Genomic DNA, 14,813 nt, shown 5'->3' with positions numbered 1-14,813 from the left:
GAGAGCCAAAAGATACTCTAGTAAAATGCTCGTGGCTTGTGTGATCCTCATCTTGTGTAGGTTGTGCGGCACCCTATTGAGGGTTTGGCGTGTGATGCCAATTAGCGTGTGAACTTCCAAGTGAGTGAATCGCCACAACGGGGACTACCTTGCCGGCAAGCAAGTGAACCTCAGAAGAAACATCATTGTGTCTTGATTGTCTCGGTATTCATTGGTATTCACTCATTGGTCACTTGCCACAGCAGTATAACTCTCTACCACTCTCTTGTATTTCATTATACATTCACTTGGATTGAGCTAGTGATAGTTAAGACTAGATAGTGTATCATTTAATTGTATCACTCTCACTAGGTTGATCTTCTCGGTGTATATTAGTGGCATAGCTTTGTTGTGATATACTAGAGATCATAGAAAATAGAATTGGGTATGTGGCTTGCAACCCCAAGTATAGAGCTAGCGCAAAATTCGCTTCGCCATCTTATTGACTAATCATTTGTCTTAGTCGTTGTTGTAAAAATTTTAATAGGCTATTCACCCCCCTCTAGCCATTAGGACCTTTCACCTCCCTCAGCCATCTCTCCCTCCCTCACTTCTCCCTCAGGTGCCGCTTTCTCTCTCCTCCCTCTCTTCTCACGGCGTGGCCTTGCATGTGGGCGCAGGCGCATCCTTCGCGTGGGCGCGGTGGCCCAGTGGCGCGGCCTCACGCGGGCGGGCGGCCCGGTGGTGCGGCCTTGTGCAGGCGTAGGCGCGCGGGCGCAGGGGACCCGGTGGCGCGGCCTCGTGGTCACGGCGGCCTAGCCTCGCGGCTGGCCCGGACACCGCCGCCTCGCGGGCGTGGCGTCCCAGCCTCGCCCCCTCCTTGCCCCTCCTCCCCACATCCTCCTCCGCGACGACACTCCTCTCCCACGCACCTTATCTGGTGGTGATGCGGCCGGATCTAGTCGTCCCGTGCTCCCCCGGCGGTGGATCTGGTTCTGGAGTTGCGGATCCGGTGGTGGTGCTGACCGGATCCGGTAGCGGAGGTGGGGATGCGGCGGGGGGCACGCCGGAGCAAGGTAAGCTCGCCAGTGGGCTCGGAAACGGGCTCACAGGTGGGCTCTGGGCTTTTTTATTTTTTTTAATTCATTAACCGTGGTGGGCATTTGCAAGGCGCCCGCCTTGGTTAATCTACTAACCGAGGCGGTTGGCCAACCACCTCCGTTAAGGACAGATTAACTGTGACCTTTCGACGGTTAACCGCCTCGGTTAAGCCATTTTGTCCGCCTCGGTTAAGATTCCTGTAGCAGTGGATGATGATAATAATTAGTACTCCCTCCGTTCCAAATTATAAAATATTTTAGCTTTTTCTAAATACATTGCTTTTACTATATGTATGTATATAGATATAGTGTATATCTAAGTGCTATAGCAAAAAATATATATATAAAAGTCAAAACATCTTATAATTTGAAAATTAAAGGAGTATTACAAAATATGGATGTGTATACCTAAAGGAAGTTTCAAAACAAAGAACAGAGTTGACAGGTATTTCTCCAGCCAGGTAGAGCCCATAGTGGGCCAAAATGATTCAGGGAGGCCATCATACAGCAAGTTTGCATCTCAGATAATGATGTTATTACTCGATTTAAGACATTGTCATATAGGAGTAAAAGTGAGTTGTCCAATGAGCACAGATGCTATACGTGGATAAAATTGCTGAATTTGGAATGCTACTCTTTCACAGTTCAATCCAAAAAGTACAGGAAACTAAAATACCTTTTCTTTTTCCTCTCAAGCTCTATTTACCCCCAGGCTAATACGTGGACAAAATTGCTGAACTTAAATGCTGCAAAGGGAGTCGAGATAATAAAACCGAGAAGAAAGTGTTTCCTCTCCATTCTGTTACCAAACTACAACCTTCAAAATATCTCCTCAGAATAAAAGACAGAAAACTTCCGTACCAACGAATAGACCTGCCCAACTTTTTCCTCTTTTATTGCTCAAAAAAAAACTTTTTCCTCTTTTTTTTTCAAGAATAGACCTGCCCAGCTTTTTTTTTCAAGAAACCTGCCCAATTTCTCCAATCCAGCACGGTGTAAAACAACAATACGTGCAGGCAGGTGAGGGGTGTAAAACAACAATACATGCAGGCAGGTGAGGGGGATTTAGGGCTTGTTTGGTTTGGAGCCTGGGAAGATTTTGCCTGGGCAAGGAGGTTCCTGGAAGCTGCCTATGACATGTTTGGATTGGAACCTGGCGACTTTCCTGGCCCAGGCAATCCAGTCCGCTCCCAGGCGATAAAAAACGAGCGCCTGGCTCTCAGTTGCCTGGCCTGGACGTTGGTTACAGTGCTAAGCTAATCATTTAGTACATTATATTATTACTTTATTGTACACTATATTATTTATATTTCTATTTCCTATTGTTCATCTGTGATAGGTGTAACCGAGATACATTTAGGACATTTTATTCTATTTATTCCTTAATCATATGAATGAATTATTAGGAAAATAAAATATTAAAAGTATTTATATTTTATATTACTTTATTAAAGGTTTTATTTATATTATTTTTGTATTATAATAATATATATTACTCGAATGATGCTAAAGTTTTATATAGAAGAAAATATATTTTCTTTTTTATTAAACTTCTTAGGCATATTCTATTTCTTTTTTCATAGCTATGTGTAAAAACTTTTTGTATATTTTATATTTTCTAGTCTTTCTCCCCTCGGTTGATCATGTTCACGTTAAAATTGCATTAATGTGTGCAGTATAAGTATAATTATCTTTCTTCCTCATACGTTCTTTCCTTATGACATTTTTTAAATAGCTAGGAAATCTATTAACTTTATTTGTAATTGTAATTTCAAATATATTATTAATTGAGAAAATATGGATGCTTTTATTTATTTATTATTATTTATAACCATAACCGTGTAAGTTTAAATATGATATTATACCTTTTATTAGCTTTTAAATATATATTGTATCTTTTATTAGCCTTTTCAGGCACAGGCTTCCAACCCTTCTTCAGACTTGCCTGGCCAGGCAAAAATCATCAACTTTTCAGGCAACTCTCCGACAACCCAACCAAACATGCCCTTAAAATCGGTCGTCCCTATCTGATGACCCGATAAATAGGCTAGTTGAGGCTTCTATGGGCAGTTGGCTCAACTGCTCAATCTAATCAAAATATCGCCACGACCAAAATAAAAAATAAAACCACAAGCATGACAACAAACGCATCACAAGCATCCTCCGTTGTGCAGATGACTATACCGTAGCCTTACATGCTCAGGATTTCATAATCCTCGACCTTTAATATACAGGGACAACAATGCAGTGCAAGAAAATGCAAAATCTCAAAAGGTTATAAGAGCACAACCCAAGCAAATACTTATATAGTTATAGTTGCAATCCACAGGAACATAATAAACCGTGACATCCAACAGACACCAAACTGACGACACCACACGCAGCCAACCACACAAGGTATGCTGCACCACACGACAATTAACAGTTTTAGACATTGTCACTACGAACACCTGACACACGATCACACCAGACAAGCAAAAGGAACTTAATTGAAATAATAATATTAAGTGTAGCATGAGCAGCAGTAGAGCAGCGTCAGTCTCTTCACTCATCGTCCTCTTCCTCAGACTCGGCGCTCTGGAGCCACTCAACGAAGGGCTTGGCGTTCTTGACGACCTGGGAGTCCTTTCCAGCTGCAACAGCAGCATTGTACCAGTCCACGATGGTTTCTTCCTCCAGGATATCTCCATCGTACAGGGCTTTCAGGACGACTGGGACCTCCTTCAGTGCCTCAGGGCTGCACTTGCCGCCAAAAGCCTCAATGGCCTGAACCAAGCAGCGTCTGGGCACCCTCATCTGGAACAGCAACAGCAAGGTACTTCTTGTTCTTCACAACCTCCTTCGCGAATCCCTTGCCCACACCATCAAAGAGAGACTCGAGGAGAGCATTCATCACATCCTGGGGAGGAAGGGTTGAGGAGGCCAGCACAGCCTTCAGCTGGGTAGGGGATAGGAGCACTTCCCAGGCTAGCCTTGATGTCTCCAACCAGTTCTTCATAGGGACTAGGCTTAGTGACAGCAGGTTTCTCATCAGGTATTTCTTTTGCTGAACCATTAGCAGTGCCATCTCTGTGGGTTGCCTGTTTCTTCTTCTTCTCAGTCTCCTCAGTGGACAGCATCACCATTTCAGCAGTTGCTGCACTCAGCTGCTCCTGCATGCGCTGCTTCACAGCCTCGATAGAAGTGTCAGTCTGCCACTGGACATCATCATCATCCTCTTCCTCATCTGCAGCTGCATGGTCACCATCACGGCTGCGAGTTGGAGAGGTTGAGTGGTCCTCATCAGAGCCAGCAGCAGTAGCCTTCTTCTTCGAACTCCTTGGCAGTGGACTCCTTGGAAGATGCACCACCCTTCTTCTTTGCATCCTTCTTCAGTTTCTTCTGCTCCTCATCAGCAGCCTCACCTTCCTTCAGGCGTTCCTTCTCAGCTCTCCTCATGGCCTTCTTGTCTTTTCCTCCCTTCTTCTGTTCTGGTGGGTTTTTCAGGATGAAGGTTGTGAGCTTGTCCCTCATGTCAACATCCGAGACAAACCCACAGGCTGCACATTTCAGTGATATCATCTGTGTCTTTGAGATGAGAATCTCAGTCTCAGGATTCCCACATCCATAACACTGGACATACTTCTTGATGAATACCTCAAGGAGACCAGCCAGCTTTGCAGTATCATGAGCCCCATTAACCAAGGAAATCCCTGTCTTCTCATCAAATTTGGACTGCGCACCAAGCTCACATCCAAAGTACTTGGTTGTGTAGGAAGATGGCCTGGCAAGTGCTTTTGCTATGTCAACCATGTTTACAATATTTGTCTTGATACCATTACCACGACCTTCTATCTTGGTGATCATTCTGGGCATCTTGTACCTGTAGAAGGCATCATCCCTTGTTTGAAGCACCAATGTTTTGCAGCGCCATCTTGGATAAAGATCTATGAAGTTGGTGCTATCAGATGTGACAAAGTCCAGAGTCGAGAGTAGCTGCTGATCCTTCGAAAATACCAAGCCGACTCTGAGCACCAGCAAACGACACCTCAGAACAAGGAAACCAGATGGGCTCTTGATGCATGCAGTGGAACGGGACCTTGTGCCTTTTCCTCGTCGCGCGAGAATACTCTCCCAGCAATCCCAAATAGAGCAAAGATTGTTCAGACATAAAAGAAGCAGCAATTCCTAAGCCCTCCACTTTGTCAGACTGCAGCAGAACAGTTGCTGCTACCTGGTACAGCATAAACAGAGGATTGAATGTCAGAAAGAAATCATACAGCGCCAATGTGTATGGGAACATCCAAACTGAAAGTTCCATTGTAGGAAGGACAGCATATTACATTGTATGACAGAATAGCTAGTATTATAAACTGAGAGCAATTCAACCACGTATACTGATGGGCAACTAAACAAAATTATTACACTATCACCCAGAACAGAACCTTCATGCACCTACCCAAGTAACTTACAAACAAAGAGAATATGATTGGTTCAAAAGTATACATGGAGATCCCATCATTCATCATATTATTGTGTCAATTAAGAAAATTGTATCTCCTGGATGAATGCACTTTTAGGTTTGATAGCTCACCAGCAAAGGAAACAATGAACTAAAAACAGCTGGGAAATAGTTCCTAACCAAGAATCCAAGTCATTGCATCCCATGTGCAGAATGAGATGGTGAGTACAGAAAACAACACCAGCATATAAAAGAACTAGTACATAGGTGATTATCATCCTCAACACTACAATTGTTTGGCAAAAGATACATCATCATTGCCAAATGTAAAATAAGACAAGCTAAACCCAAACAATAATAAACAACCAAATACCTATCGAAACAGAGGTAGAATGCACGTATGCCTACCAACATAAACCACAACATAATCAGCTGCAGGCAAATCCAAGTGCATAAATATTTTAGGATCCCAAATATTGTCACCTATCCAAACAGAGATAGAACACGTATACACAACAAATCTACACCCACAGTTGAAAAATTCATTAATCTGGCATAAACTGAAATCGAACACAACATAGCACATATCACATAAACTTAAACTTTTAGGATCCCAATTAATACCTATCCAAACAGACCCCCAACGCTGAATATACAACAAATCTGTTGTACACGCACAGTAGAAAAATTCATTAATCCAGCATGGCCTTGTTCGCTTGTCCCGTGAGCCGTACTATTTCGACGAACAAACAGTGTTTTTCTCTCGCCACGAATCAGCGAACAGTACTTTCAGCCCTGGCTTTTCAACGTAGCCAATAGGGCCCATAAACCAAAATCTGACCACAGCCTAATCCGGGTGGTGTGTGTTACCAAGCAAACCCTAATTAAATCTAGTTAGATTCCTCACGGATACTCAAACCCTAGGTGGTGTTCCGCCAAACAAACGACCGAACCTGTTGTAGATGGAAGCGGTGGAGGTCGCCGGCGAGATGCGCAGCTGATTGGGAGGTCTGGCCGCTATACGTGGATGAGCTGACGGGGAGCGGGAAGTGGAAGCGGAGCAGGGAGGACGGCTGGGTGGGGAGAGGGGCTGGCGGCGGCGGCGGTGCGCGGAGCGGGAGCCGAGTAGGGCGAGCGGTGGAGCCGGGGGTGGGGAGCGTTTTTTCTTTCTTTTTTTTTTCCCCCTGTTCGGCTGATCCACTGTCGGATGATTTCGGATGGTGTTCGAGAGACGGAAGGGTCGAGGGACGCCCTATTTTAATCGCCTGGGCAACGAACGGTGGGAGGGGAAGGGGGAAAAAATCGCGTGATGCAGTACAATCGACGTGGCTTCGTAAGGGAACAGATCTGGTATACAGAAATATACACACACAAAAAAAAAAGGTATGTTGTAGATGGTAGATTCACATTCCCTGCACCTCACCTTTCTGTTTCTTGAAACTTAGGCTCTGTTTAGTTTCTATTTTTTTTTTTGCCTCCTACAGTAAAAGAATATATTTGGATATATGCATGGAGTACTAAATGTAGACGAAAAAAAAACTAATTGCATAGTTCTCGGTAAAATCGCGAGACGAATCTTCTAAGCCTAATTAGTCTATGAAAAACCTTAAATGCTACAGTAACCTACATGTGCTAATGACCGATTAATTAGTATCATTAGATTCGTCTCGTAGTTTCCTGATGATTTGTTTTTTTATTAGTATCCAAAAACCCCTCCCGACATACTTCCGACACATCCAATGTAACACTCAAAAATTTTCATCTCCCCAACTAAACACACCCTTACCTCTAGCGGCCATTGTCTGATTCAGAGTCAGAGACCTATACAGTCAAGTTGCATGCTCTAGCAGCTTCAGATTTGTCCAGAACAACTCAACAATCCATGCTTCTTTCTGTACACTCACCAAGTTACAAAAATCAAACTAGTCCTAGGAGGCATATACAATCTAACAATCCTCACCAAGCCCATCAAATTTTCAGGAGGCGCATCGAAAGAGATAATAAACATGTGACGCGCTTCGAAACTCGTTACAGATAGTACAGTAGAGACGCACACTATGTTTGCAGTTGCAACGTTGCTTCTATCCTGCCCATCCATGGACATCACCTGGTCCAAATCAGCTGTCTTGGCATGGAATCCTGTGCTAAGTTGGCTCCATTCCATATTTTGCTCCATGCAAGAACAGGGACACAAAGGTCTGGATCGACGCAAGCACTAGTGAAACATCAGGAGCCGAAATGAATTGCTCTGAGGAAGAGCCAGCTACTCACTCCAGCTATCCTCGTCATCGTCATCAGCAACAGCCTGTTTTAAAAGAAATAATTATCGTTTAATCATAGATAATACAGCTATAATCGACTGAAATTGTAGCTAGGAAGAAATGGAATGACTTGTAACCTGGCGAATCGCATGGGCTCTCTCTAGAATGGCCACCACTTGTAAGTTCGTTTTTGGACCACCCATTACATTTGGTCTCTTTGCAAGAACAGGCTTCAAGTTGAAAGACTGTGAAACAAGTCAAATTGGTTTAAGGCACTTTTAGATTAATTTGACTGTATTTGCTTTCAGTAGAAAAAAAAGAAACTGTTGTAATGATGGTGATGTGGCTTAATGCACCCTACAAGGATTACCTTGTTCTTTATCTGTTCCAAAAGTGTGTTCTTCTCATCTGAAAGCTGAACCAAAGTTGGAGCCTTTATTAGCTATATAAAAGGGTAAAAGAGAAATGGTCAGGTGAGGATATTAAAATCATTTAAAACCAAATATGAAAGAGTCCTACATACCATGCTTCTGTCATGAGAAGTAACAGGAAGTAGAGGATATCTAGATGGTTTTGGCACTACATGAGTTGGTGATTTTGACGATTCCTCTTCTAATGCAGAGGAAAACTCCCTGGCCTTGTCATCACAATCATGTTCGTCGTTTTTCTGTTGCGCTGGCAAGTCAGGATTCAGCATACCATCCTGTTTAATAGCACCATTTGGTCTGTTTTCTTCTGAATCTGCAACTTTGTCATTACCTGCAGCTGAAAATTCCTTTTCCTTATAATCTGCAAAAATTCAGGCTTCTGGCTTGGTCTTTTGTGCTGACAAATCAGAAGTGCACAAGCCATTGCAAACAGAAAGTCCATTGCTTAGTTGGTGTTTTCCTTCTTGTTCTGGTATGAATTTTATATTACCAAACACTGACCATGCCTCTTCCGGAACAACGATAAGCTCAGGTAGCTGCAATGTGTGCAGATTTTCATATTTTACTGAAGCAACTTCTGACAAGCATTCAACTTCTGACGAGGGAAATGGATTAGAATCCTGGGCATCATACTCCTCTCCTTCCTGGTGACGATTTTCATGACAATCCATGATAAGGATTTGATTTATCTCATGATCACTAGAAATGGTTGCCTGCACTACTTCATTCTGCAAACTCAAGCCTTTGTGCAGACTCTTTTCCTGAAGAACCCAAGTAGCTTCACTTTCTTGTTGTTTTACTGGAGGTTTTGGCCTTGGTGGTCTTCCAATCTTTGCAGGTAATGGTGATGACCCTGTCTGTAGCTTGTTTGTTCGCCACTGCATTGGTGGAAGAGGTGGAAGCGGTGGCGGCGCATCTTCAGAAGAACCATTTTCTTGTGCATTTCCATTAGTTGGATGAGAAGGAAGGATATTGAATGACTGCTGCATTGCACCATTAAGCATCCAATCGAAGCTTGAGATGACTGACGGTGGAACATCTCTGGAGTCAGGAGCTAGTGGATCTCCAAAAACTTCAGTACTGCTATTTACTGAATTCGATGGTTGCTGATACACAGCTTGATGAAACTCATGCTTTTCCTCTGTGTTTACAGTTAGTTCTGGAGTTATAGCCGCAGTGGTTGAGCTGCATAGTGGAACTTGCCCAATTTCCCCTACAATTTCATAGCTGCCGAGAATACGATCTTGTCCAAATGTAGTTTTTGGATGTAAATAGTACTGTTCATTATCTGGCATGGCATGTTCGCTGTTGATAACTGACTCAGTTACCACATTAGGTAGATCAATATCCGTGAATGTTTCTGACAATGTAATATGCTCCACTTCAGGGCTGCCGAAGATCTTACATGCCACTGTATCATCTTCTTCTGCCAGAGCGAGTGGAGTTATCCGGCAAGGATCATCCGATTGCTTGGATGAAACCGGTGAAGAGATCATGCCATCTGAAACTACCTGCTCTTCTATATACTCGGCAGTTTCATCATCCAACACATATACATCAGATTTATTGCTTTCCTCAATATCTTCCACATTCACCTGCTCCGTGTAAATGCCGACTTCCTTCAAGTCTTCACACTTATCAGATGCATTTTCAGAAATGACTTCTGTATGAATGTCCTCATTCACTTCCTTGTCAAGATGTTCCTCGAACTTCTCTTGAGCATGCTCCAAAATATGGTTGATCACTCCCGTAGATGAATTCTCATCAAGTGCAGTACTTGCACATCCTTCTTCCTCTTGGGAACTGCAAGATGTAATGATGCCTGTCAAGTAGACCATGTTGGAGTCCTGAAATCCATTTCTTTCATCAGGGACTGAATCATGTGGACTGTCAGTAGGTGGAACATCATGCTCCAGCTCATGGTTTACTTCTTCCTGAAGGCATTTTCTTGAATCCACATCATCATAAGGTGAATCTGACGGAATTTTGTGCACATCGTCACTCTCCTTGATTTCAACAGGAGGGTCATAAATTTCCTGGTACTTGACATCACATCCCACACCGTCTGCTTCAACTTCAAAGTCATATAAGTCTCTATCTTGAGTGCCATCATACTTCAGTTCAAGGAGTTGCTTCGCCATGTACCGGAGGGAATCAGAGAAAGGGTCATGCTTCTTGGAGAGTTTCCTCGGCAGAATGCCAACTTTTGAAGCAATGAGCTCCATGCTGCCGACATACTTGGACCTCTTGCTTGCTATTTTCTTGAAGGAAATAGTTGCGATGTTGGAATTTTCCTTGACTTCCTTGGTCTTAGTAATATCTTGTGTGCCATTTGATACAACACTGGTGACACTGCCATTGCAGCTCTGTTCTTCAGTAGCTTGCTCTCTTACTCCAGATTCTGGAGCATTGAAATCTTCGGTGAGCAATTCCTCCAAGGAGCTAGCCCTCTCATGATCCCAAGAAGCTGGTTTTTCTTTGTCAAGCAGTTCCTCTAACGAGCTGGTCCTCTCATGTTCACCAACAACTGGTTTGGTGTGTTGTGTGGAGACAATGGCTTCTTCATACTGGTTACTCATATCTCTGTTTGGTGAGGCAACATCTGACTTGTCTTTCTTCTCCAAGCTGCTAGTCCTCGGTGCCATGGTGTTTTGAGCATTGGAGAATCTATTGTCTGAATCCATCCGATCGAAGGTACATTGTCCATGGCCCCTGTGTTCCGAATCTGTCTCCACTTCAGAATCCATCGTGGTTAATGCATCCATGTAGATATCAACTTCAGAGTTGTAGCCCTTGCTGCTTCCTGCTGACCGAGCATCTGAAGAACGTGACAGTGCTTCTTCAGAAATTGATCTGTTCTTGTGAACAGTGACCTTGCCTTTTTCCATGTTGACGGACGTGTCTACCATGATGTCTCTCTCTTCGGTGTCTGATTCAGGCGAATCATTCATAGATACATGCACTTTTGAGTGGTCACCTGTCACGAATTTATCCTCTGATGAAGGCTTTTTCATACAGATTCTGCATAAGTGGTCTGAAGCTTTGAAATACAGATCCATTTAGTTGGCGGTACTTCAGTCGTCTGCGGTTTGTAGGAACTTCATCCATAGCTTCACCAGATAAATCTGTCTCCAGTCTACAGAGATGGACAAAGTAACGTTTTTAGAATAAGTTAGCAGAACAATAGCATTATTAACACATTTCAAAGAGTGTAAGAGGAAAAGTACTTGGAGAAATTGTCGGCTTCATTTGGGGGTCGGAAAATCTCAGCATTCTGAAGGTTAGGCCTGATCTCCTGCAAGAGTGGGACAAAATGATTTTATGTTACCATCATTAAGTTCAGTCGAACGAAGTCATTCTCTCTTTTGGTGGACTGATTTTGTAAGTGCACAAAATAAAAACGTACAGCAATTAGCAGAAAAAAATATTCAATCTATTTATTTCCGGCATACAGTGGGTCTATCAAATTTCCTGAAGGACAGTTTACAGTGCTCACTTCAGCTACTGAATATACTCCATATGAATTTGGGACAACTTTGAAGTGTTTATTACCATGGCTATCAGAGGTCTTCTTTCATTTTGAGTTCCTTCCAGCAGCAAGGTAGAACATGCGGAATCCGTCTTGAAGAAGGACGGGTCCGAGTATCTCTTCAAGCACGCCCCCTCGCCACCGATATCATACCTGCACGTTGAACAATGCTGCAACCATCATGATTCAGGTCTTCAGTTGCTACCCGGTAGAGATATGTCATCATACTTGTCAAGCATGAAGAGTTTGGGTGGTCCACGACACTGCTTGATTGAATCCATGATGAAGCGAGGCGTGTCACCTCTTGCGACAACCCCATGGTCCACCCTTGGATTTGAATGCCAATCGACACCTGCAAAAGGGATTTAATTATGGCTTTTACAAATGAGGGGAAAAAGCATACTGATCTTGTTTTCTTTTCTGAAAATTGAGAAGTAGTGAAGGATAAGCAGCAGAAGAGAAATTTGCACTTGATACTGAACCCACCCCTATTAGAAGCAACATACAGATAGTCTCTCTGGCAGGAGTCTTTCTCTAGCAGTGGCAGCTCTGCCTCCAGCTGCTGCACTCGGAGCATGAGCCCGTGCCCTCGCGCAGACGTGCTCATCACCTCATCATACAGGCCGTGGAATACCTGTGCGGCAAATCTGCAACCAGTACAATTGGGGGGGAGTTCAGTTGCGTCATGAGCACAATATGAATTTGTGCTGTTCCTCTCTGAAATTCTGGTTTCTGCAAATGCAGCATGTTGCGATTCATGATGGTCAAACTTTGGTCTTTCTGTTGCAAATTTTTTTTTCTTTGCTTCAATCCTCAGGTATCAGAAATTAATCAGAGCATTCTTGCATAGATGACGATAAGAAAAGTTTTTCGGTTTTGTTCTCTTTTTTTTTTCCTTTAGAAAGGGCAGCTATTTTTCGGTACAGGGTAGCTAGAAGTAATTGATAACAATTCACAATTATAGTACTTATTAGGAACGGAAATATTATGACAGAACACTGGTCTGTCTGTGCTGCTGAGCTAGGACAAGGCCATCAGCAGAGTTAACGACCTGAAAAGTCAAACGTCTAATACATCAATCACCTACCATTTCTCAAAAAGGAGAAAGGATTCGAAAACCTACCGTTTTGTTCGTAACATAACAAAAGCATTAGGTGATCTACTACGACCGAAATCAAAGCAAATGCGATCGGTCCGGGAGTCATGACGCAGCAATTCGAAATGCATGACATCAACAACTCATCCAGGAAAATGAAGATGCTCGAATCGAATGCAACGGGAGCGGAAGCGCAGAATTAAGACGAGAACAGGCAAAATCCATGTTCATGGCGGACAAAGGAGAGCAGGACAGGAAGGACGGGAATGGTGCGGCGCACGTACTCAGGCGAGGTCGCCGAGCTGGCGGAGGACGCCGACGAGTCCGGCCATGGCGACGCCATCGAGGACGGCCTCCGGGTCGTGCTGGTCGGCCGCGCGGTAGAGGTCGCGGCCGCCCTAGCGCGTACTCGTTCCCGACCGTGTGCCGCGACAGGGGCATTGCGCCACGCAATCCTCGAGACGCTTCCGCCGCCGCCTCCTCCTCGCTGCTGCTGCCGCTGCCGTGGTAGCTTTTTGCCCGACCAGGCGACCACCAATTCCGGCAGGAGCACGGCCCTGTTACACTTTGGCCGCCGCGCTACGCTAACGAAGCCGCCTCAATAGATTGGCGAGCTAGGTGGTGGTGGTGCTCTTGCGGCGAGGTTGCATCAGGGCCGGCCTTTTGTTTCTTCTTCCTCCCGCTCGCTGTCTCGTACTTGCAGGTGCGTCAACACAAGAAGCAGCAGAGACAGAGACAGGGAGGGGAGGGAGACTCGGAGAGGGAGGCTCGTTTAGTTTTGTCCCTTGATTATGTTCGTGCTCCCTGGGCTGGGAGGTCAAGCGGGACCCACTAGGGGTGGGGGGTGGGGTCTACCGGGGGGCTGGGGCGCTTCTTCATGCGCGGTGCATGTGAACTGGTTAACGAAGCCTGTGATCGCGTGCCCATTTACTGCCGTGCCCGTGCATCGGTTAATGTTCGATTCGCAAGGTAATTCTCGTGAGTGGTTACTGATTACAGTGAAATGAATCAGGGTGCCGTAGCCTTGGCACCAGTCATTTTTGCAGCGACATCATCATCGCACTCTTTTTTATAGCCTTTCCGCCGTCTTCCATACGCCTTTCCAATGTCACGGATGAGAATAGAGCCAAGAAACTGCTTATGTTTACTCTCTGATGGAAACTGATTGCGTTTTCTATGTTTTCCCGTAGACACACCTCACTGTTTTTCTCATTATATAGGAGTATATCGTAAGGAACATCATCCCGAGAGCAGTTATAGCTACCGATCCCGATGATTCCATGCACATCATCGCCATGACGTAGTACTGGGCGGCATTTACTCTGGAACTCCTGCGTGTACATCGTATGACTTGCGAAAGCTCTTTTTACTACCGCGCTGCCGTCAGTATCAACAGCAAATCCAGATTACCCGGTCTCTCTCTGGTAGAGAGGTAAATCCTCCAGGGAAAAAGATGCGTCACATGCTCTCTCCCGCGCATTACACGACAAGATCACTATTCACAAGGCTACAAGATTTTGATGCTTGGTTTCGCCACAACAAAACGGCGCCAGGGCCAGCGACAAACCCCAACAAAAACTCAAGCCAACCCGACCGTCCACCTATTCCAACCAGATAAGACCAGCAGAGTAGCATAGCTTACACGGGTGAAGGGTGAGAGCACCAACAACAGAGACGCACACCCAGAAAAGGGACCGGGCAAAGCCAAAACCTACGACTACGAGGCTACGAGCACACACGTCTACGCCTCAGCCTAAAGCATTGCCGACCGCTCGCGCAACGAACAAAAATGCAGATGCATGGCGCGCATGGGCGCACACGCACGTTCGTCGACTTCAAAGCTACTCATACACAAACCTAACAGGCTAATTGAGGGCCACGAAGCCAACAGCAATCCCATGATGGCCAAATAGTAGGAATAGAAGGTTGCACGCCTCCCATTTCCATTAGAAAAAGGCCGCCACGAAGCCTACCATCCC

General features: G+C 44.7%; 2 pseudogenes; both read right to left on the bottom strand.

Moving 5' to 3' along the window:
* Positions 1-3,346: 3,346 nt before the first annotated feature.
* On the bottom strand, positions 3,347-6,764 carry LOC136540096 (eukaryotic translation initiation factor 5-like; annotated as a pseudogene).
* Positions 6,765-7,326: 562 nt separating this feature from the next.
* On the bottom strand, positions 7,327-13,562 carry LOC136540095 (protein SCAR2-like; annotated as a pseudogene).
* Between the last annotated feature and the right edge of the window lie 1,251 nt (positions 13,563-14,813).

Source organism: Miscanthus floridulus, chromosome 2, assembly GCF_019320115.1.
Source record: "Miscanthus floridulus cultivar M001 chromosome 2, ASM1932011v1, whole genome shotgun sequence".
NCBI classification, from domain to species: Eukaryota; Viridiplantae; Streptophyta; class Magnoliopsida; order Poales; family Poaceae; genus Miscanthus; species Miscanthus floridulus.
The sequence above is the reverse complement of the archived record's forward strand: the minus strand, read 5'-3'. Positions and strand labels throughout refer to the sequence as shown.